The 21,622-nt window shown below is 42.7% G+C and overlaps 1 protein-coding gene across 1 annotated transcript in view; it reads right to left on the bottom strand.

The window, feature by feature from the left end:
* The window catches only part of PELI2 (pellino E3 ubiquitin protein ligase family member 2), a 180,354-nt gene that overhangs the window by 142,625 nt on the left and 16,107 nt on the right, over nucleotides 1–21,622 (bottom strand). The window lies entirely within an intron of this gene.

The following is a 21,622-nucleotide window of genomic DNA, read 5'->3' as shown; positions in this document are numbered from 1 at the left end:
CACAGATGGGATACAGGACGGCCTGGACTTTGTGAGAGCAACTGCCTGAGAGTCACAACGTAAAAAACCTGGGCTCCTGAATGACCCTGTGGACTACAGCAACCGTGGACTGCTCAACACTGGGCTGTTCACGAGAAGACAAACGCCTAGTCACGCACCACGTAATGACGCTTCTGTCAGCAACAAACCACATGTGTGACGGTGGTCCTGTAAGACTGATGCCACAGAGCCCAGGTGTGCAGCAGGCTACACCCTCTAGGTCTGTGCGAGCGCGCTCTGTGATGTTCTCACAACGACGAGACCCCCTAACGACGCAGTTCTCAGACTGTATCCCTGTCGTTAAGCAGCACAGGACTGTATTAAATTTCAGATATATTCTTTACGTGTATTTCAGAGTATCCTTAAGAGGAACGTAATCTCCTTTTGTTTTAGCCAAAAACTTGCTTTGTTTTCTTAAATAAACTCCATTAGTAATTCGTTTCTTAATCACTTGGTTCTCAGCTTTGGTCCAGATAATGACTATGATTTAATAAATGCTTATTGACACTGTCCTAAGCACTTTACATGCATTAACTCTTTTAATCTTAACAAACCTATGTGTGGGGAGGTCTGTTAATATTTTCATCCAATAGATGAGAAACCGAGGCACTGGTTAAGTAACCTGTCCTCCATCATAGAGTTAAGGGGTGGCAGAGCTGGGGTGAAAACCCAAACACCCTCATTAAGTCCAGGCTGAATGGGTACGCTCAATCGGTGAGGTATCATTAAGTTCACGCAACATGTTTAGCAGGTGCAGTCGCCCAAGAAAGGCACAACACTTACAATACAGAGTGTGGTTCTAAAACAGGTCCGTGTAAGGTACTAAGGAGCACCAAGGATGGAGCACCAGGGGTCAGTTCAGTATGAAGTCAAGACAGACCAGGGTCAAAGAAAGTTCACAGAGGAGACAACTGGACAGCAATGCATTGGATCAGAAGTAAAAATTCACCAGGTAAATGGGGGAAGGGGGCAGGGAGAAACAGAAAGGATTCTATATGTAAAAGCTGTGTGTCAGTAAACCCTACAACTGCTCCCAGAGAGCCTCACAGGGTTCTGTGGATGGGTGTGGCAGACAACACTGCCGGAAACGGGTCGGCAGCACCCAATTTATCCTCAATCTCATTTTTCGCCTTTTCTTTCTAAGCTCCAGCTGTAACCATGACAAAGGTTCTTGAACCTCTCATTTCCTTAAGTTCTTAACATCCAAAAGGCATAATCATTTAATATTTAATGTCCTTCGACTTCAGTCTTCTTCTCTGTAAAGGTCTATCAGATTCCTCAGGATCTAGAGTTGAAAGAACCTTGGGCATCATCCGTTCCAGCGTCTCCAGTGCTGCCAAGAGTCCACTCTGCCATGCCCGAGGCAGAGGGCCAACCTGCCGTTCACTACCGAAACATGGCCACATGGGAGGCCAGCTCATGGTGGGACCCATGTCTCTGTTAAAAGTCTTCCTTATGTTAGATTAAATTTGGCTTCTTTATCGTGCTTACCCAGTGTTCATATCAAGTCTTTTCAAGCTACACAAATGAGTCTGCCTCCTTTTCTACCTGACAGCCTTTCAAATATTTAGAATCACAGAAATAAAAGGTTGTAAGATATTTTCCAAGTACAGTCATGTGTGGCTTAAGGACAGGGATTCATTCTGAGAAATGCATCGTCAGGCGATTTCACCATCGTGCAAACGTTTATATAGAGTGCACTTACACAAACCCAGACGGTACAGCCTGCTACACACCTGGGCTATACAGTACTAACCTTATGGGACCACCGTCGTGTATGTGGTTTGTCACTGACCGAAACATCATTATGTGGCACATGACCGTAATATAAACACCTCAGAATGTAAACAGATATTTAAACATTCTTACTTAAAGTATGTACCCCCAAAATTCATTAATAAACAAATACTCCACTCAGTATTGTGTCAGATATAGGCGAACCTGAAAAAATTAAAAGTGACTACTGAATGTGTTTAAAAACGGTTAAAACAAACCTCAACATAGGAGTAATAGATAATGGAATGAGTTATGAGATTATATTGGATTAATCAACATACATGGCATTCATTAAAATCTATCTTCATTCTTCACCTCTGCTTAAAGGAACTTCTTTACTTTGGCTATAGGTAGGGAAATGGCTTCCTTCAAGTTGGCCTGCTGGCAGCTAACACTGGATCCTAACGTCAACCACCAGACACCCTCGACAGTCACACAGCGCTTTCTGCCAGGGATATAATCCCTGTACTATTTCCTCCTCCAACTGCTTTCCATTTGAAGAGATCAAAGCACTTCACCTTATTTATCCTTACACCTGCCTTGAGAAGGAAGGTAGCAAGTATAATTATAGAGGTCTAAGTTACTAAAGTTTCCTGTTAACAATATTGGTGATGTGTATCCCACGGATTTCTAAACAAGCCATCAATCTTGTCCACAATGTAGCTACAGCCAGCACAGAGGGCGACAGGCAAGCAGGACCTGGGAAGTCTCCCACCACCACCAAAAAAGAAAGAAGCCAGGAAAAATGTACATTCTGTACACAAGAGGAAAGACATTAAATGTACTTTAAAATGTCCTTTAAAAATAATAAAAGTAAAACAAAATACTTGCATTATCCCCTGAAAGATACTTGAGCTCTTAAACCAAGAACAAAAATATAAAGTACACAATATTTTAGAGACCTTAAAAAAAAAAATAGAGAGAGGTCTTAAGATTTTATTCACAGATGCTACAAAGGTATGAAAAGTGATATAATCTGGAGATGAACTGAGGCAATACACTCCTGAAGGTCAGGTAAAAATTAACCTAGCAGAACAACAAAAAGATTCTTCACATTGTGATGTAGTTTAAAAAAGAAAAAAGGTTAAAAAAAGCTCAAACTGAACAGTGATTGGACACAATAAAAGAAAGACTTACGGAGGGTGGAGGGGGGCGCAGTGGCAGCCTGGTGGCGCCGTGGTTAAGTTCACATGCTCCCACATGCTCCCCTTTGGCAGCCTGGAGTGCGCTGCTTGGGATCCCGGGTGTGGACACAGCACCACTCATCCAGCCGTGCTGTCGCAGGCGTCCCACGTACAAGACAGAGGAAGTCTGGCAACAGCTCTTAGCTCAGGGCCAGGCTTCCTCACCAAAAACAAAAAAGAAAAGAAAAAGGAAAAGAAAGACTTATTGGATAGATGAAGGGTTGGTAAACTACGGCCTGCAGGGAAAATCTAGTTCCTTGCCAAAAAAAAAAAAATAATAATTAATTAAATTTTTAAAATAAAAGAAACAAGGAGGCTTTACTAAAACAAAAAATGAGAATGAGAACCGTCATTCACCAGTGCAGAGAAATCTCTCCTGATGGTAAACCAGCAGTTCTCAGAGTGTGGTCCAGGAACCCTTGGGGTCCCCAAGGCCTGTTCAGGGGACCCATGAGGCCACAGGACTTAACAGCAATCCTGAGACGTGCGTGCTTTTCCATGCTTGCCCCTGGGTGGCCCCACGGTGGGACGTGGCAGCAGACTGACACAGCAGCCAGAGAACCAGACCTGTTGAGGCTGGCAAAACTGCCAGACCCCCTTCACTAATTTCTTTTTTTGTGGGGGAAAACACTGATATTTTAAGATAAAAATATGCCATTTATGTTAACATGTAATGGGTTTATAGTTGTTAGTTTTCAATAAATTAATATTTTTAAGTTTCTTTAAAAAAAAAAAAGTAGAGAGTGGGCTCCGATCTCTAAGGAAACAGGAACTATTGAAGCCTAATGGAAGAACAGTTGGTGATGGGATATTTTCTTACTCTCTCCCCTCACAGCATTGTGCTCACGACTCCATGCTCCTTCAGGCAGGATCATTTTATAGAGCATAAGTCCCCATGTGACTACACTTGGTAAGTTGTAGAAACAAGAAAGGACAAAAGGCAGAACTGCAACGTGCAGAATACCCAACCAGAATACAGCAGAACTAAGCACGAAAGAAAGCAAAGCAGGAAGAAGCACACTGTACACAAAGCCCTCACTTTCCAACAATCACGGCTATGTGGTTTAAAGCTTACCTAAGAGGTTCGTACATTTTGGCATCTAACTTCACAATTCTTGTTTCAATTTTATTACAACGCTGGTTTAAATGTTTTATTAACCTTCACAGAAAGATCCATATATACTAAGTATGAAAAAAAAAAGACAAACTCTAGTAAGGATTTGGGTAAAATATCTGTCAACATTTTCTGAGCATGAGGACTTCTGATTACTGAAATGAGTAATACACGGAGATGGTCTCTCTTAACGAAACTCTTACAATCAGCGGGCGGGGCTGGGTCTAAACCTCTCGAAGGATGCGCAGCGACGCCACACACCTTCTGCGATGCTCACAGACGGCTCTCACTGCCCACGGTGTCTGCCACTCCCACCCACCCTCCGCCCTGACTCCTTGGCTCTCTCATCTGAGAATCCTTACTGAGTGCACACTTGGTGCCACGCACTGTGCTGGATGCCAGGGCCACAAACACGTAAGAAAAGGAGTAAACGGTCCAGCGGGGGGGCAGCACAGCAGACACACCGTCACGGTCCTCCTGGACAAAGTCAAACAAAGACATTCACAGAAGCGCTGTGAGGCACAGGAAGAGAGGGGCGGGGAGGGACAGGTGTCTGGGAAGGCTTCAGGTAGCCTGGGCACCTACACTAAGTCTTGGAAGGATGAACTTAGGTGTTCAGAGTGGACGAGGGTGGGAAGGACAGGCTCTCCCAGCAAAGAGAGCAGGATGTGCAAAGGCTGGAAGCTCCAGAGGCAGGACATCTAAGCAGCCAGGAGTAGTTCCAAGAGGCTGCAGGCTGTCCGTGGGGTCTGGAGCTAGACAAGGCGGGGGGTGCCTGCACTGTGAAGGCCTTTACACCCAGAAAGTTCACGCTTTATCCTAGAGTCACACACACACATTTTTACATAAATCCTAACAGGGTCACATAAATTGCTCTTCATTGCTAACATCTCTCCATAGCTGAGTGAAGGATGGACTGGAAGGAGAAAAGACGAAAAGGAATTAGAAGGCCACAGACATGGCGGGGATAGGAAAGAGGAGCCAAATGAGAAGTAAGGAAGAAAAGTTTTATAAACCTGGTGACCCATCCGACGCAGGAGGTGAGGGAAGGATCTAGGCTGACCCCCAGCTTCGGGTCCAGTAGCTTGTGATGCCAGTCACGACACAGAGGGAATCGAGGGGAAGGAGGCCGACTGCACGGGGCAGAGGGAGCCTGACCTTGGTGCTGAACTTCATACTGTGACCAAAAGGTATGAAGCAATCCGTACTTCCCATCTAATGCTATGAAAACACTAACCCTCAACCTGCCTGTCCCCGGGCTGTTTACACACCGAACATTCAGTCTTGCACGAAATCCCATTCCAAGACAACCTGTCACACTGATAATGCTGTGGTCAAAATATTCCCCGGGTAATGACATAACAATACTCTAGTATTCCCTTCAACACACACCCAAATCACGCACTGAGATATATCCACTCATCCGCCTACACATTTCTGGCTTCTCCCTCACTTTCTAAAAGCTGGGCCAGAGAGTTCCATCACAAGGCCAACAGTTATGGGGGTATTGCTTTAGCCCAGCGGGAGATCACTATGGGGGGTATTTTTCCAGATTTCAGTGTCTGACAAATAGTTCACATAAAACCAGGGCTCATAAGAGAAAATAATATTAACATTAAACAGAAAGAAAGCAATACCCTCAGAATGCCATCCCACACAATTTGGTGCTGGTGTAGGAATTCAGAACATTAGTGGGAGACAAAGAAGCAACCCATCGCACCACAGCGACTCTCACATCTTCTCCTTCCCTCTGCCCCACACACTGTGCTGCCGCACATCGTAACTGGAAGTGACAATGTTATGCCCTTGCCAATGAGACAATATACTCAGCAGGATGGTACAGCATCTTTGGAAAACAGTTTGGCAGTTTCTTAAAAAGTTAAACATACACTTATCATAAGACCCTGTAATTTCACTACTAAGTATCTACCAAAGAAAAACTAAAACATATGTCCACACAAAGACACCCAAGCAAGTGTCCACAACGGCATTATTCATAACAAAAAACGGAAACAATCCAAGTGTCCATCAACTGGTGAGTGGATAAACAAAACATGGTACATCCACACAATGAAACATCATTTGATCATAAAAAAGAATGAAGTAATGATACATGCTACAACATGGATAAAGCTCAAAAACATTGTTAAATGAAATAAGCCAGACACAAAAGATTACGCACTGTATGATCCTATTTATATGAAATTTCTAGAAAAGGCAAAATTATAGGGACAGAAAGCAGACCAGTAGTTACCCAGAGCTGGGGGTGGGAGCAGGAATTCACTACAAAATGGCATGAGGGGACACTGTGGGGTGATGAAAGCGTTCTACAACTGGATTGTGGTGATGAATTTATAAATGAATATACAAATTTACCGAACCATTGAACTTGACACTGAAACAGGTAAATGGAACGGTATATCAATTATATCTCAATAAAGCTGTAAAAGAAGAACAGACTACTCATCAACAGAAAAACGAAGACTTTAATCTCACAGCGTTACAACACAAGCAAAATTTCTCTCTCACCACGTAAACACTGGAATTCCACAATAAGGACTGTGTTAGAATGCTACCACCAACTTCAAAAGTTCTCCTCTGTAGTATATTCCAACAGTACAAAACCAGCCAAGCCTCCAGGCCCCCATGACCTCTGCATGCTCTTGGTTCTCTAACTCCTCCTCCTTCAAATTTCACCCTAAATGCTAACACCCTCTCCTACCATCCCAGTGCACCTTGCACATGCCTCCAGTACAGCACTGAGTCATCATATGGTAACTGTATGTTTGCACATCTCTCTCCTTACCGAACCAGTGTTTCTCCAACGGGGAGTCACAGACATTCTTGGGGGTCCGTAATACATCAAGAAGCGTATTTGGTGTCTTCTTTTTCAGCATCCCAGTTTGCTCTGCACTTAGAATGAGAATGAGGCAAACTATTACCACTTTAATTGTCTGGCACTAACAAGAAACCAACAGAGGCAGACCTACTATGCAGATGATGTATTCGGGTCAACAGAAGGCCAAATGAAATCACACTGCATGCTACAAGAACAAACACTTCAGCAGTGGAATTCCAAAAGGGAACTGCTGGTGGGAAGACTGAGTCAGCCCACGGCAGGAGAAGCAAGCCAAACTCAAAAACCTTGGCCCCTATGAAGCAATGCAATATTTTGTATAGGAAATGGTGCTTTGCTTTTAGCAAAACAGTATCATCTACACATTAAATTAATCGAGCTAATCTGGATTTCAGTGACTTTGTAGTAGTATATTTCATTGAAAACTGGCTTTGGTTTATAGTGGTAAAAGAGATATAAGCATAAGGCGTTTATTCCTGGTTAAGTGGTTGTACATATCTAAGTAACATTCGTTATTACAAAAGTGATATAAGTCAATACTAAAATGCCACACGATTTTTTTTCCTTTCAAACAGAACCACGTATCACTGAAGTTAGAGAAGCAGTGCACTGGAACACACATGCTTTACTAGCAGTCCACATCTTCCCCCTCTGGAGTCCAAATGCACGGCATAGGAGAAACACTTGTAAGATAGGGTTACATAAGTGACAGTTTGCATTGTTCTACTACTCCAAAAACAACAAAAACGAGAACTGCTACTGTCTGTAATGCCCTCAACTAACCTGTCTTCAAGTTTTAAACTATGGGAAGCTAGCCTCTTCTCAAAGACAGAAAAACTGCCTAGCAGAACTTATAGAAGGAGTGGGGGAAAAGGAAGGCAAGGCCGGCATGCTGTGAAAGGAAGAGATTTCTGTCTTCTGGGGAACTATTTCAATATTAACCCAAAGTAAAGAGAACATCTATAAAATATTTCCTTGGAATCCAGGATTTAACCCAGAGCCCATCTTCTGGTCTCTTTCTACCTGCTTCCAAGCTGGGTCCTCCACTTCATTCTTTTCTCTCAATGGAAACCCTGACAAAAGGGAAGCTGGTAATAAAGAAATATCAGGATGGATGGCCTTATTCATTCTGTTCATTCAACAACTGTACCAGGCTCGGTACCAAGTCCTGGGGATACAGGGAAAGACTGAACAGGGGCCAGCGAAGAGGACAATGAACAAGATTATAAATAACAGGGAGAACTGGAGATTCTGACAAGTGCTCCTCTACAGTCACCCTTATGTGTATAAATTTTACATAGAAAACAGAGCGTTCAAAAACCAAAGTGGGATACCACATCTGTTTCTCACAGTGGTATGGGTTAGCAATTCTGTAACAGCTTCAGGCACATACAGGTGTGATGGTCAGTTTCATGTGTCAATTTGGCTAGACTACAGTCCCCAGTTATTTAATCAAGCATAATCTAGGTGTTACTGTGAAGGTATGTTGTAGATGTGTCTGAAGTCCATAATCAGGTGACTTTAAGGAAGGAAGATGATCCTAGATAATTTGGGTGGGCCTGATTCAATCAGTTGAAAGGCATTAAGAGCAGAACTGAGGCTTCCCTGAGGGAGAAGAAATTCTGCCTATGGGTGGCAGCTTCACTCTCCCACCCGCCCCACCCAAGAGTGCCAGCCTGCCCTTCCTGACGACCTGTCCTCCGGATGTCAGACTTGCCTAGCCAGTCCCCACAATCACATGAGACAATTCCTTTCAGTAAACCTCCTAATATATATCTCCTGGTCGTTCTGTTTCTCTAGTTGAACCACCAATGATACAAGATTGAACAAATAACTAAATATACTGTAGATGAGAACTAGGTTTCTCATTGTCTAAGAAAGAAGTTATAAATAAGGAAAGAGGGTCGGCTAGAATGAACCATGCACTGTTGGACTGGAACCAGAGGTATCAGTACAAGCTGATGGTTTTTAATATATATATTTATACAGATAGATATAGAAACAGAGACACATATGCAAGCGTACGTTAGTACATATACATGTTTTTCCTAGCTGTGTCCACTGAGCGGGCTAGAAGCAATGATACCCCAGCAGCAATAGCTCACTTAACACCCAGATATTGGTTTATAAATATCAATATGCAAGAAAAGGAACCAAGTCTCTGTGAAAAAGTGTTTGATTCCAGGGTTGGGGCAGAAAAAACACAGATGAGCCTGAAACACCTTGTGGTGTTAGAAAACAAGAAGTGATGGACAAGGGATAGGCCATGTCGCAAGGACACAGGAACCAACCTGAAGGAGCTCCTAATGGCCAAAGCCAGAACAATATGAGCAAAAGAATAAACAGCAATACTTTTGGATTATGACCCTTAAAATAAAATATCCATAACTTCATTTTTATATGAACAATAAATACATAAATGGAGAAGGGAGAGCTCTTCCTTACAGAAGAATTTCACTGAATAAATGTCAAAGAAATGAAGGAAATACAAAAGTCACCACTATGCAAACATCACAGTAATAACTGCTGCAGGCAAGAGCCACCGCTGGATGCTAAAATCGATGGGGTAAAGTTTAAGGAGAAACATAAAAATTAGTCTCAAAGTGTCTTCCCCAAGATATTTATCAATTACAAAGGAAAAAATAGTAACTTTACAGAGGAGAAATTAGGCAGACATCACCTTAGCCAAGTGATCAAGACAGACATTTCATCTTCATGTTCTCCTGACATGCTCCACTGAGAAGAGCATGTTACATCTATGGACTGCTCGACAAAACTGCGTAGAGAACATATTAGACCAATCCAAACTGAGAGACAACCTACGAATTAACTGACCAGTACTCATCAAAAGAGTCACCATCGTGAAAGACTGAGGAACAGTCAGAGACTGGAGGTCTAAGGAGACACGATGACTCATACAACGTGAGATCCTGGACTGGATCCTAGAACAGAAAGAAGACATTAGGGAAAGTCTGGTAGAATGCACAGGTCTGTGGTTAGGTACCAGCAGTGTACCAGTGTTGATTTCCTGGTTTTGATCACTGTTCTGTGGTTATGAAAGCTGATCACATTAGAGGAAGCAGGGTGAAGGGGATACATGAACTCTCTGTACTAGCTGTACAATTTTTATGTAAGATTAAAATAATCCAAAATAAAAACCAAAAAAAAAAAGGAGCTGCAGTTCAAAAAAAGAGATCTAAATCTGGCCCTATATTTTTAAAAAGTTTTAAATATAGTGCAGTAGTCTGGATCTTTCTAATTTAAAATAAGAAGCCTGTGTACTCCTATTTTTACTAAAAATAAATATTATAAGTATCAATCTTCAGAGTTTTTTAAAAACTGTGCCATTATAACCTCATCCTCTTCATTTAAAATTAAATGGAACTATACTCATCTGGAAAAAGGAAATCAAACTAAGAATTCTGTAAAGGATACATGTATATATCATTATGTGTAGATGAGCGTGCAAAGAGAAAGGCCTGAAACACTCATCCGTTCATTCACTGCTTGGTAAACTTCTCCTAAGCCCTGCAATATTCCAAGCACTTGCCAGCTCTGGGGAGACTAAGATGACCTGGGCCTCACACTTCGCAGAGCTCACATTGTAGGGTGAGAGACAGACAAAACCCAAGTAAACATAAAATAAATGCAGGGGCTGGCCCCATGGCTGAGTGTTAAGTTTGCACGCTCTGCTTGGGCAGCCCAAGGTTTCGCCAGTTCAGATCCTGGGCACAGACATGGCGCCACTCATCAGGCCATGCTGAGGCAGCATCCCACATAGCACAACCAGAGGGACCTACAACTAGAATATACAACTATGTACTGGGGAGCTTTGGGGAGAAGAAGAAGGAAAAAATAAGATTGGCAATAGCTGTTAGCTCAGGTGTCAATCTTTAAAAAAAAATAAATGCAAACTAGGATATGGTCTATGAAGGACACAGGATGCTGACACAGAGCTAAGGGGTCGAGGAGAGGAGAACACATAAGCAGACACGAGAGCGCCAGACCTTGGAAGCCACTAAACAGCACAGGCAGGCACGTGCCACGATGCGACTCACACTGGCCCTCCAACTGCTGTGTGGGTACACCCAGCAGAGGAGCAGGAGGGGACACAGGGACGGTCAGGGGACACTGCACGGGTGACAGCTCTTCCCTCTGCGTGGTGGGACCATGAGTGCCTTACTTCCCCCTTCATACACTTCTGTATTTTCCACATCTTCGACAATGTACATGTTAAAGCTTCCTTAACAAAAGGCAATTACTTGCAAAAAGAAATTGGGAAGTACCTCAATTTGCCACTGCTGTATCTGTAGATTTCGAGTAACCTTGAGATTTCCTATTGTAATCCTTTCTTCTAGGAACAGAGTTCGGGGAAATGACAGAACAGAAAAGGATTTCATTTTCATATTTGGGAAGAAATGGAACTGTCATCTCCTGATCACAGGTCCACCTTTCACTCGTCCACTGTACCCTGTCAGATTTTCTTGCATCATAAATTTTCCCTGTCTTGTAGCTGCACCAAAATTCCAAACTGGAAACACTACTGAGTCCTTGGCTATCAAGTTAAAAACTAAAAATAATTTCAAGCCTTGAAAAGTCTCTTTTCCTGTTGTCATTCCAAAAGGAGAGGTTGACCACCACCCTCTTGAAGAGGATTAGCAATCTTTCTGAGGGCTGTGCTGCCTGTGCACATAACCCTTTAACGTAACAGTCTTTACTTAGAAACTTTCAAAAGTAACTCCTTTTCAAAGAAGGAGTCATCTTCAAGATTTGCTTAAACTTAATGTACTTTTCTTTTAGACCTCACTATAACGGTCAAAATAGGATACACTATTGTTGTACTTACTGCTGCTTTTACTGCTTTCGAAAATTAGATTAATTTGCACCTAACGAGAATATATTCAAATGGGATTCATTTGACCAAGCAACCACTGGTACTCTCTTAAATCATTTTAAATGGTTATCTGAAATTGGAGGAAGGAGTTTGTCTGTTTGTGTTCTGAGGGTAGAGAGTTGTTATCAACTATTCTTTATAAGCCCTAAAGACATTAATGGGACAGATGCATCAGTTCTGTACAATTACAAATTTTTCAGATAAAAATACACTCAACGGAGATACCCTGTTCTGAATACCCACGTCTGAGGCAGGATGCACAACTCAGCCATAAACACGCAGGCTGCATCTTCATTTCATTCAGATGCATGATAAGATGTTAACAAGGGAGGAAGCAGAGAAGGGGAGAGGAGGACAGGCCCATTTTCAGGCAACTAACCATTCATTTCTAATGAAAGCCAATTTAAGCAGCAATGAAATGCCCTAGCAACAAGCCTCAAACACTGAAATCCCAGCTCTCCCATTTAATGACAACGTTGGTTTGCACCACCCTTTCCAAAGAAAGGGGCCTGATTTTACCAACTAGAAAGCTGGCTAAAGGGGAGGGGTGTGCGACAGGATGATGTCAGGACTTTCCCTGGCCCTGGTGTTTCTGTTCTTCATCTGTGCTAGTGGAATCTCACTGGTTGCCAGAATTAAATTTTTAGAAAATTAATTACAAAAACAAAAAATTGCAACACGGAATGACAGTAGCAAAGGCAAGCTGAAACACAACAGGGAGCACACAGAGAAAAAGGCCCTCAGGCACCTGAGGCAAAGTAAACCTAAGATTTAAAAAATAAACCAAAACAGAAACGTACCCAAAGGAGAGAAAAAAAGGAAAGGGAAACAATGGCAAAAGAATGAACAGATAGGGGAAAAGGAGTCAGGTTCAATAAGAAATAAACTTTAATAGCACTACACAAAAAAGCCACAGGATACTCTGCTTAGAAAATAAGCAAGTGAATACAAAACACACATCAATTTTCAATATAGTTTAATCATTAGTCTAAGACAAATCTTGAAGGTACCAGATACAAAGAAAAGCCACTATTTTTCAGTCCCACTCTGTCCAGCAGCCCCACGTCTCTCTCCTACCACCCCACCCTCCCTGGCCCATCTGTCTCCCTTCCCTGCCGCCCTCCCGCCCTCCTCCCCAGCACCAACCAAGGAAAATGACTGGGTATGAAATGCCCTGCCGTTTAGGGTGTCCCAGAAGCCAGGCATGCAGTTAGATAATTAAGGATGCTGTGGCTTATCCAGTGGGCTCCCCTCCACCCAGCTGTCCCTGTGACTGTGTCGCCAACATTCTGAAAATGCCTCCAGCTCCCTGCTGGCCGGACCAGCTTGAATCGCTTGTAACCCCCATTCTTTCCCACCGCCTCCCCGACATGTTCATCAACTTAGTCAGCAGGAGAAGTGAAAGCCAGGCTGGGAAAAGGCACCTGAGAAAACACATACATCAACAACACAGGAGAAATAATTGTTTCAACATGAACTAAGTATATCCGTAATTATGCTATGGAGACTTCAAACCAGCTGAATGAACGAACAACAGACTTACCAGACTTCACTAGACTGACAGTATACTGAGAACAATTTGCTCACTGTGTAACTTGTAGTTATGCCACAAATCAATTACAGTCAGAAATAAAATAAATGCTATTATTAACTTGGTGGATCAAATCTTTAAAATTTTAGTATGCCATCATTATTCACGTCTCTCTAACAATAAGACCTGCCTTTCTTCTTAAATGTGACAAATCATTTTACAAAGTTTCAGAGCTTTACAAATTCAAATTTGGCAAATACCCTACTATATATTCCTGTTAAGCAGCTGCCATTTCATAGTCTTTTCCTGTACAGATATTATAGAAAACAATTCATGAATATTTTTCAGTCTTTGAAAGACAGAAAGAATCACAGAACCACTTGCCCTCTGATTTGATTAAAAAGTCGTAGGGGATTCCAAAGACAGGAAATGCTCAAATCCTGCAAAACGCCTTTGCAAATTCCACAGTAGGACTAAAACTCCAAATGTAAGTGCTTTGTGTCAAAATCTACGTAAAAACACACTTTCTTTTGGGACTCGACACTTTTCGCTAACTACATGTATGATCTTCAAAGAACACTCCCGAAGGTACTTTTACCTCCTCATGAAAAATGACTGCTCTAAAGAAAAATAGCCAGGTCTTGGAGAAGGCAATTTCCTGAGCATTGTAACGCTCCGAGAGCACATAAGAGGTGCAGACTGCCGTAGGGAGCTGGCACAGTGAGGGCGGGGGGCCCAGGCCTGGCCACTCAGCACCCTGACACTGGAGAGCCAGAGGGCAGCCTGCGCCAGCCGACGTCTGCAGCAAAGGCGGCAGCCACAAGGCTGCCTGCGGGAAACCCATCCCCTGGAGCCTCTTGGAAAATGTACAGGTGAAGCAGTGCTGGAGGCCACTAACGGCAGCCGGAAGCAGAGCAGCTGGCTGTCCCCACTTCAGACTGAAACGTTTGGAATCAAGCAACACTTCTGTGAGAATGATCCAAACATCACTCTTACAGGTTTCCCAACTGTCTGCAAAGATGAACCCATGTTTACCTCCCTAAATACAGAACACTAGCAACTTACACTCAGAACAGCTTAAAATCTTAAATCCAAACCATTAGCCTCAAACTGGATCACACAATCTTGCTTTTTAAACAAGTGATGATAAAGTTAGAGCTCACACACGAATACGAGTAGTCATTCTTCACACACTAACAATATTGCTAAGCAGCCTCAAAGAGGAAGCACGCACAAAGCCACCTTTTCTACACACGTGCCTGGCGGAAGACTCAACCCTGAGACACTCTGGAGTGACCAGGAACCGGGGTCAGGTTCCCTGGAGGGAACGTGGAAAGAGTCCACTGTCCTGCCCAAGGATAGGGACCCAACGGCCCACTAAGCTCTAGCAGCTCAGGTTTTCATTTTTTCCTCCACTTTAATCCAGATATTCAAGCAATTTACTTGTTACGTGGCCCAAAAAGCTCTTCTTTCTCTTATTACCCACTCCAATGGCTGAAAAGAAATTTCTCAAATTTCACATGAGAAAATCATCTCATTGTGCAAATCGGACAGTCTCTCCCAAGGAAAGAGAAGTTACTGTGGGATTCTTATGTGAATGAGAAGCCATAAACCACTTTTGGAAGAGGTTACAGACCCCACCTTAAGACACTTCCCTGTAAACTTGATGCCCTCGCCCCTAGTGCAGTTAGTAAATGAAAACGAGTTTCTACTGGGTCTGGGTGGGTGAAAATCACCTTGTGATGCTAACACCCAGTCACACTTTCCAGCTGATGTAGGACTAGACAGCAGGCGGCATGACACCATCACATCTATCCAGAAGGCAAGGAAGCGTGAAGCGACTTTCAAGGGGAGCTGGAACACAGACTAATTCCACACTGGCAGGTACACATGAGACTCCTAGAGGAAGATGCCAAAGGCAAACCGCCAAGGCCTCCCTGGAAAGGAATGATCTCAGAGCACAGACTACACGAAGAGGAGGAGGAGGAGGAGAAGGAGGGAGAGGCGGAGAAGAGAAGAGAAGAAGAAAGACACACATTCAACCTCAGAGTGGGACCACTGGCAGGCGTCCCATATAAATTCCATGCTTTACACATCAACTAAAAACACTTGGCACTCAATAAATTACATCAGAGGATGTAACAATTACCAAGATCAGGGGGCTAAAGGAGTCAATCATTATTTTTATTCTTAGTTAAACAAAAGGCATTCCTCTTACTGAACAACCCTGCAGAATGATCTATCAAATACGACATCTCTAGCTTTGCTTTCTGGTCCCAATTCTCCTCAGCTGAATCTCTGATTTGATCTCATTTTCAACAGCCCAATGCATTAAGAGAAACCAACAGTTTAAAAGGTTAAAAATATAACCTGGTAGTTAGCAGTGATGCTTCTAAATTACACACTCCACAGAAACAAATATGTTTATTTACGCCACACTATCTAAATCCAGAGCCTCTGGGCATGGCCAAAGACACTGTGGACCTCAACACTCCACCACACCCCTGGGGAGACACTAAGAACCCCCCAACGCAGAACCTGAGGGACCAACAGAGCCTTCGAAACAGCAAGACTTTCCCTACAGTCGCCCTTGCAGAGAGCCAAGTTACCTTTAACATGACTTTTACTTTTAAAATTTTATTTACAGGAACAAAACATTTGAAAAGGATTTCCAAGGATTCCCTTGGGTTCCAGTTTTCTCCCTTTTAAGTCCATAGTGTTATTCAATGATTATTAATGTTGAGAAGCATCAAGAAGGCAAGCCTAACCCATCAAAGAAAGACTCAGCAGATTCCACACATTGTATTTGGAAAAACAGAATCATCAACTGTAATTTACACAAAAAAAACTCTCCACAGAGATTTCTGCTTAATCATCGGTTAATCTAAAACTTCGATGGTCCATAAGTATGTCACTCCCAAAGCACTGTGTTTAACCAAGATCTTCACTGTATAAAGCTGAGGTTGGTAACTACTTGGCTAAATTTCTCAGTGAGCAGAAAATGCAGCCTATTGTTAGTTTTTTGGGGGGGTTTTACCCAGTTACTTCTGGTCCAGAAGAGACAACAGTTCCAGCTTTTGAAAGATATTCTATCAGCAAATAAAGGCTGTTTTCAATTTAATAATGGTCACCATGTGTAGCTAATACATTTACAACAGCAAGTCCAAAATGTCAGCTCTTGGAGAAATCTCACTTTAGACAGATTTTCAGCAATAAATTGACTTATCAACCACCAAGGTTCCACTAAAATTTCTGGGCTTACATCCCCGAACATTATTTCTCAAATTGAGAAAATATCTGCAATTTCTGGATTATTTTTTATTGAGAGCAGGTGCCCATAACACACCAGAAAAAGAATCTACAAGGCAAAAATAATCAGCCAAATACTCACCATAAGACAGTCTCTTATTATAATCCAATCAAAACTAAGTGAACAAATTCATTAAGCCACTTTACAAAACTACAATTCATAAATCATACAACTATAGCTTACTCCCAAAGACCTGTGCACACGCTGAGAAGCAGACCATTTCCTTCCTACTTGTTGGCAAGTCGTGAGGCGGCACATGTGCTCACAGAACCAGATTTGTGTATGTCTGACACTTAGAATACAGTTTGGGGTTGCAGAGACGCCACAAAAACCAAGAATCTTAATTCAGTATCATTTATACCACCACACTGCTCTCCAATGTGAACATAATTTTTTTAGTAGCACATTTCCCTTTTTATTTATTATAAATCACACGAATAACCTGCATTTTAGACATTATCTATTATAATCCCTATAAAAACTGGAGTGGTAATGGAGAAAGGAGACAAATATTCATTGGAGAATTCTACAAACTGAATTCTCAGTTTGAGAATTCAGGGGGTGAAGCAGAAGAAAAGAAAACCAGAGAAGAAAGATGCTATCCCCCTGCTATACACAACACCCTCCAGCAAAAGGAACAGAGTTTAACCACAAGACCTCTGGTTCCTCATGATAATGATTTTCAAAAGAAAGAAAAGGAATAAAAAGTAAACTCAAATTGGCTTCCAGAGTACCCCTGTTGTCTTGCTTCAAATATATAACAAGCTGTACTCAAGATGCTATGATGGAGGAAAAAAGTCAACCCACAGCAAGTATGTTTGTAGGGACATGAAAAAGAACACATGGAAATTGGCTGAACAGCAAACATGATACACACATTATAAGTATAAAGCTCTCTAGAAATCAAAGGAAGGATTCCGGAGAGAAGACGACCCAGAGAGAAAACGCTCGCACACCCAGCCGGCATATGAACACAAAAGCCAGCTGTGATAAACACTGGGGAAAAATCATGGAAAGAAAACTTATCTGTGACTTCAGAGTGGAAAGACAAGAAGCCAGAGCAAGTAATTCTGAGTAAAAACAAAGATTTATCTCTGTCAAAATGTTTGCATTTGTTGACTTTTCTAGGGAGAGTTTTAACACGACCTGCTAAGATCATTTACAGCTAGGATTACCAGCAGCCTCGGACACAGCCCTGCGCTCACTCACTGGAACCCTTTCTCTTTCCTAGTTGAAAAGCAAAATTTTAAATTCAAAACCATCCCATATCAGGGCCAAAGAGTCCACTGTCAACGAGGGTCCATCATGTTTATGCTGAAGAACTTTGCAACTCACCTTGGAATAGGCAGACAGGAGAATATTTTTAGGAAGCTAATTAAAAATATATAAATAAACTAAACACCTATTTAAAAGTAAATAATCTATTCTTAAAAACCAGAGTAGGGGGGCCAGCCCCATGGCCAAGTGCACACTCCATTTTGGGGGCCCAGGGTTTTGCTGGTTCGGAACCTGGGCACTGACCTGGCACCACTCATCAGGCCATGCTGAGACGGGGTCCCACATGCTACAACTAGAAGGACCCACAACTAGAATAGACAACTATGTACTGGGGGGCTTCGGGGAGAAAGAAAAGACAAAAGAAGAAGATTGGCAACAGATGTTAGCTCAGGTGCCGATCTTTAAAAAAAACTAGAGTAGGGAGGAAAGAAAAGTGGGCAAGGGCCATACACACTAGAATGCTCATATTTCCAGGGCAGCATTTTTCCATCCACATCCTTGACCATCCACCAAGTGCCAGGTACTACTCAAGGTGCTGGGACAGAGTGTAAGCGAGTGAGACCCAGGCCCTGGCCAAGAGGGCTCCTTAAGGAGTAGATATTTACAAAGCACAGAGAGCTCGCTAGAAATAACTGCTCTTGGCCGGAGAGAAAAGGAGGAGTCAGGACAGGCACCACGCTGAACAGGACACCTGAGCTCCGTCCTAGGAGGTAAGCAGGAAGTAGCAGGCAGAGGGAAGTGCATCTGCAGAAGCACAGATGAAAAATAGAGGACAAGCAAGTTCTACGGACATGTACCAGGGGCCAGGAACGTAGGCCCCAAGGCCAAGGAAGTGAGTTATCTGGGGCTTGACTGTTTCAGGTGTAGAATTCAGCATCCTTTTCTCTAAGTACCTAAAAAACTTATTTCCAGAAGCCATGCCCTTAGCACACATACTAATCTTTCAGAGATCTCCTCAAGATCTCAAACAGTGGATATAATATTTCTATATTTCTCCTCCTCTCATATATCCTGTTAGAACAGAGAGAGACCTTAGAAACCACATGGCAATTCCTGATGCTGCAAATGCCCCTCAAAAGAAAAAAAAGAAAAAGCAGAATTTGTATTAGATAACCTATTAACATATCTGCCCTGATCAAGAAAAAATACATTTGGCTTACTTTAAACGTTTTTCTAGCATTAATCAAATTCTCTTAAAGTGAAAGTTAGCTAGCTACTACTTTAAAAAGCAGCACATATGCTATGTATGAAATGAAGTATACAAAATACTTTTGTATATGGACAATAACAAAGTGAATGCACAAAACATGAAAATAATATTAGCATCATGAGTGATGTTTCTTCCTTCTTCCAAAATTTTCATTAATATTCTTTATACATCATCTTTTTAGCATATAGCTTTTAAATTAACTCCATATTACCTGAATATAAATGGTCTGCTTTAAAAAAATCTCCATTTACAAATTTATCAGTAGAGGAAAGCTAAATAATTAGTGTTAATGATTAGTGCTAGCATCTAAAAGTTACAAGAATCTATGACACATAACTTGAAATGGTTTAACTCTAGGAGAAACTGGGGTGAAATAATTACACAAGCCAAATCGAAGAGTTTGTGATTTATGGTAACTAATATTGTGAGTACTCAAGTGGATAAAAAACCCAATTAGATCAGAGAAAGAGTCATTTCAACCAGCTTAAAGGGCCAGGGAGAGCCCTCCTCCTGAGGGCGTGGAGCTCTATTGTCTGAATTTGATCCGAAGGAAGTAACAAGAAAAACAGGGGCAGGCATCCCCGACCCTTTCCGTGGGCCTGAAGGAAAGGAACATAAAGGGAAGTGTAGGCAGGCAAAGCCATCACACGGGGAGGAGGGGCCGGCCCCCCACAGGGCTGTCGCCTACACCATTGTCTACCCCATCCCAGCTAGTCTGGCGGGGAAATCACCAGCATTTCTATTGTTATAATCACAACTTCAGAACCTAATGACAAACACTAATAGTAACACCCTTCAGATCGTTACCAAAAGTTATTACTGAGGATGTTATAAGATTTATAGGCTTTGAGAAGTAGAATATACATAAACTTTAGAATCTGACACCTGGTTCAAACTCCTGAACTTCAAAATCCTTTACTAACTGCAGGCTCACAGGAGTCACTCAATCCACTGGCATCTCCACTTCCCCATTTTTCCAATGGGGATGACATCATGTCCTCTGACGCCTGCTGAAATAGAGCACCTGGTACGTGGCAGGGGCTTCGGTCCCCTTGAGAGCCTCTCACACCATGCGAGGGATCCCAAGCTCTTCCTGCAGTCAGTAAACTGGACAGGAGCCGGGAAACCCAGTGAGGGGAGAGCCCCTCTAATGGGACACCATCACTGCCTACACAGGGGAAGCACTCCACACAGCTGCTCCTGAAGAACTAGGTGGTTCCCTCCCGGCGGGGCCCCTTGGAGCTAAAGAAGCCTGCAGGCTTGCCACCACAACTAAACTGGACGCGCACAATGGAGGAGCAGTTTTATTTCCCATACCACACAGAGTCTGTACGCTTAATTATCTAGGACAGGATTTCCCAACTAATAAATCCAAAACATGAGCTCTGACAGGCACGGAGGGGAGAGGAAGGCACGCAAATTATTAAGGTGCGGATGATCTGTGTCTTTTCTCTCCCATCTAAGGAAAAAGTGAGTTGTGTTATTTTTTAATATTTGAAACAGTAGCATATGGGCAGACAACCACTATAGGACAATAATTCAATTGAAGGACATTCTAGCATGCATGAACACTCAGAGTTCACCCTTGTGTAGTTTATTACATTATCAGAACCTGTGGATTGAATTACTTCCCTGCCAAGCCTCTGCTCTCCCCCACATAACATCTAATACTGCTTATCAAGATGCTGTCTGTGTCCTTTGGCCTTTGACCATCTGACATCTGAGGGTGCCTGTTTGTTAAGAGCGTTTTTTCAGAAACTCTGGGTTGTGTGCCCCTCACCACGCATATAACCGAGAAGGCCTAACTCCCCTCAAGGGAGTGTTGAAGCTGTACAGCACAAAGCTCCGCCAGCGTCCAGAAGGTCTAAGTCAACAGCTTCATCAAAGCCTTGACGGTGGCGTCTGGTCTAAGTTAACATTTAGAGTAAGCAACTAAGGCCCCTTTCCTGGACTGCTGCTGCCTCTGCTCTTCGCATCAGCTAGCCGAGTGCAGCTACAGCACACGCTGCTCTAAGTGCTGTTAGTGAGGAGCTGGAGAGACACTGTGAAGGTCTTTCCCTTAATCGATACCCACAGGAAGAACAAGAGACAGGAAAGGAAAAGTCAACGTGCAGCGACATTAGCATCCAGGCAAAGACAGACCTTCCCGTGAGAAGAAAAGCAGCTGAAGCCCCTTTCCCAAGCTATAAACAAATCCCCACCAACAACAGAACAGAAAAAGGATTTCAGGGGTGCATGCTGCCACCAACGGGACTGGAGAGCTCTTCTCCAGGAAGGAAGACTAACTCAATGAATCGGCTTCAAAACTAGAGAAATGAGCTTTGGATTATTCTGGATTACAAAAGAGGTCTTCCCCGAAGCGTTAATTTAACTGTAGCATATTCAGGGAAATAAGAAGATGGAGACAGAAGGCAGATTCATGTTTTCAT

Source organism: Equus przewalskii, chromosome 25, assembly GCF_037783145.1.
Source record: "Equus przewalskii isolate Varuska chromosome 25, EquPr2, whole genome shotgun sequence".
Lineage (NCBI taxonomy): Eukaryota > Metazoa > Chordata > Mammalia > Perissodactyla > Equidae > Equus > Equus przewalskii.
Note: the sequence above shows the minus strand (reverse complement) of the source record. Positions and strands in the feature narration are given on the sequence as shown.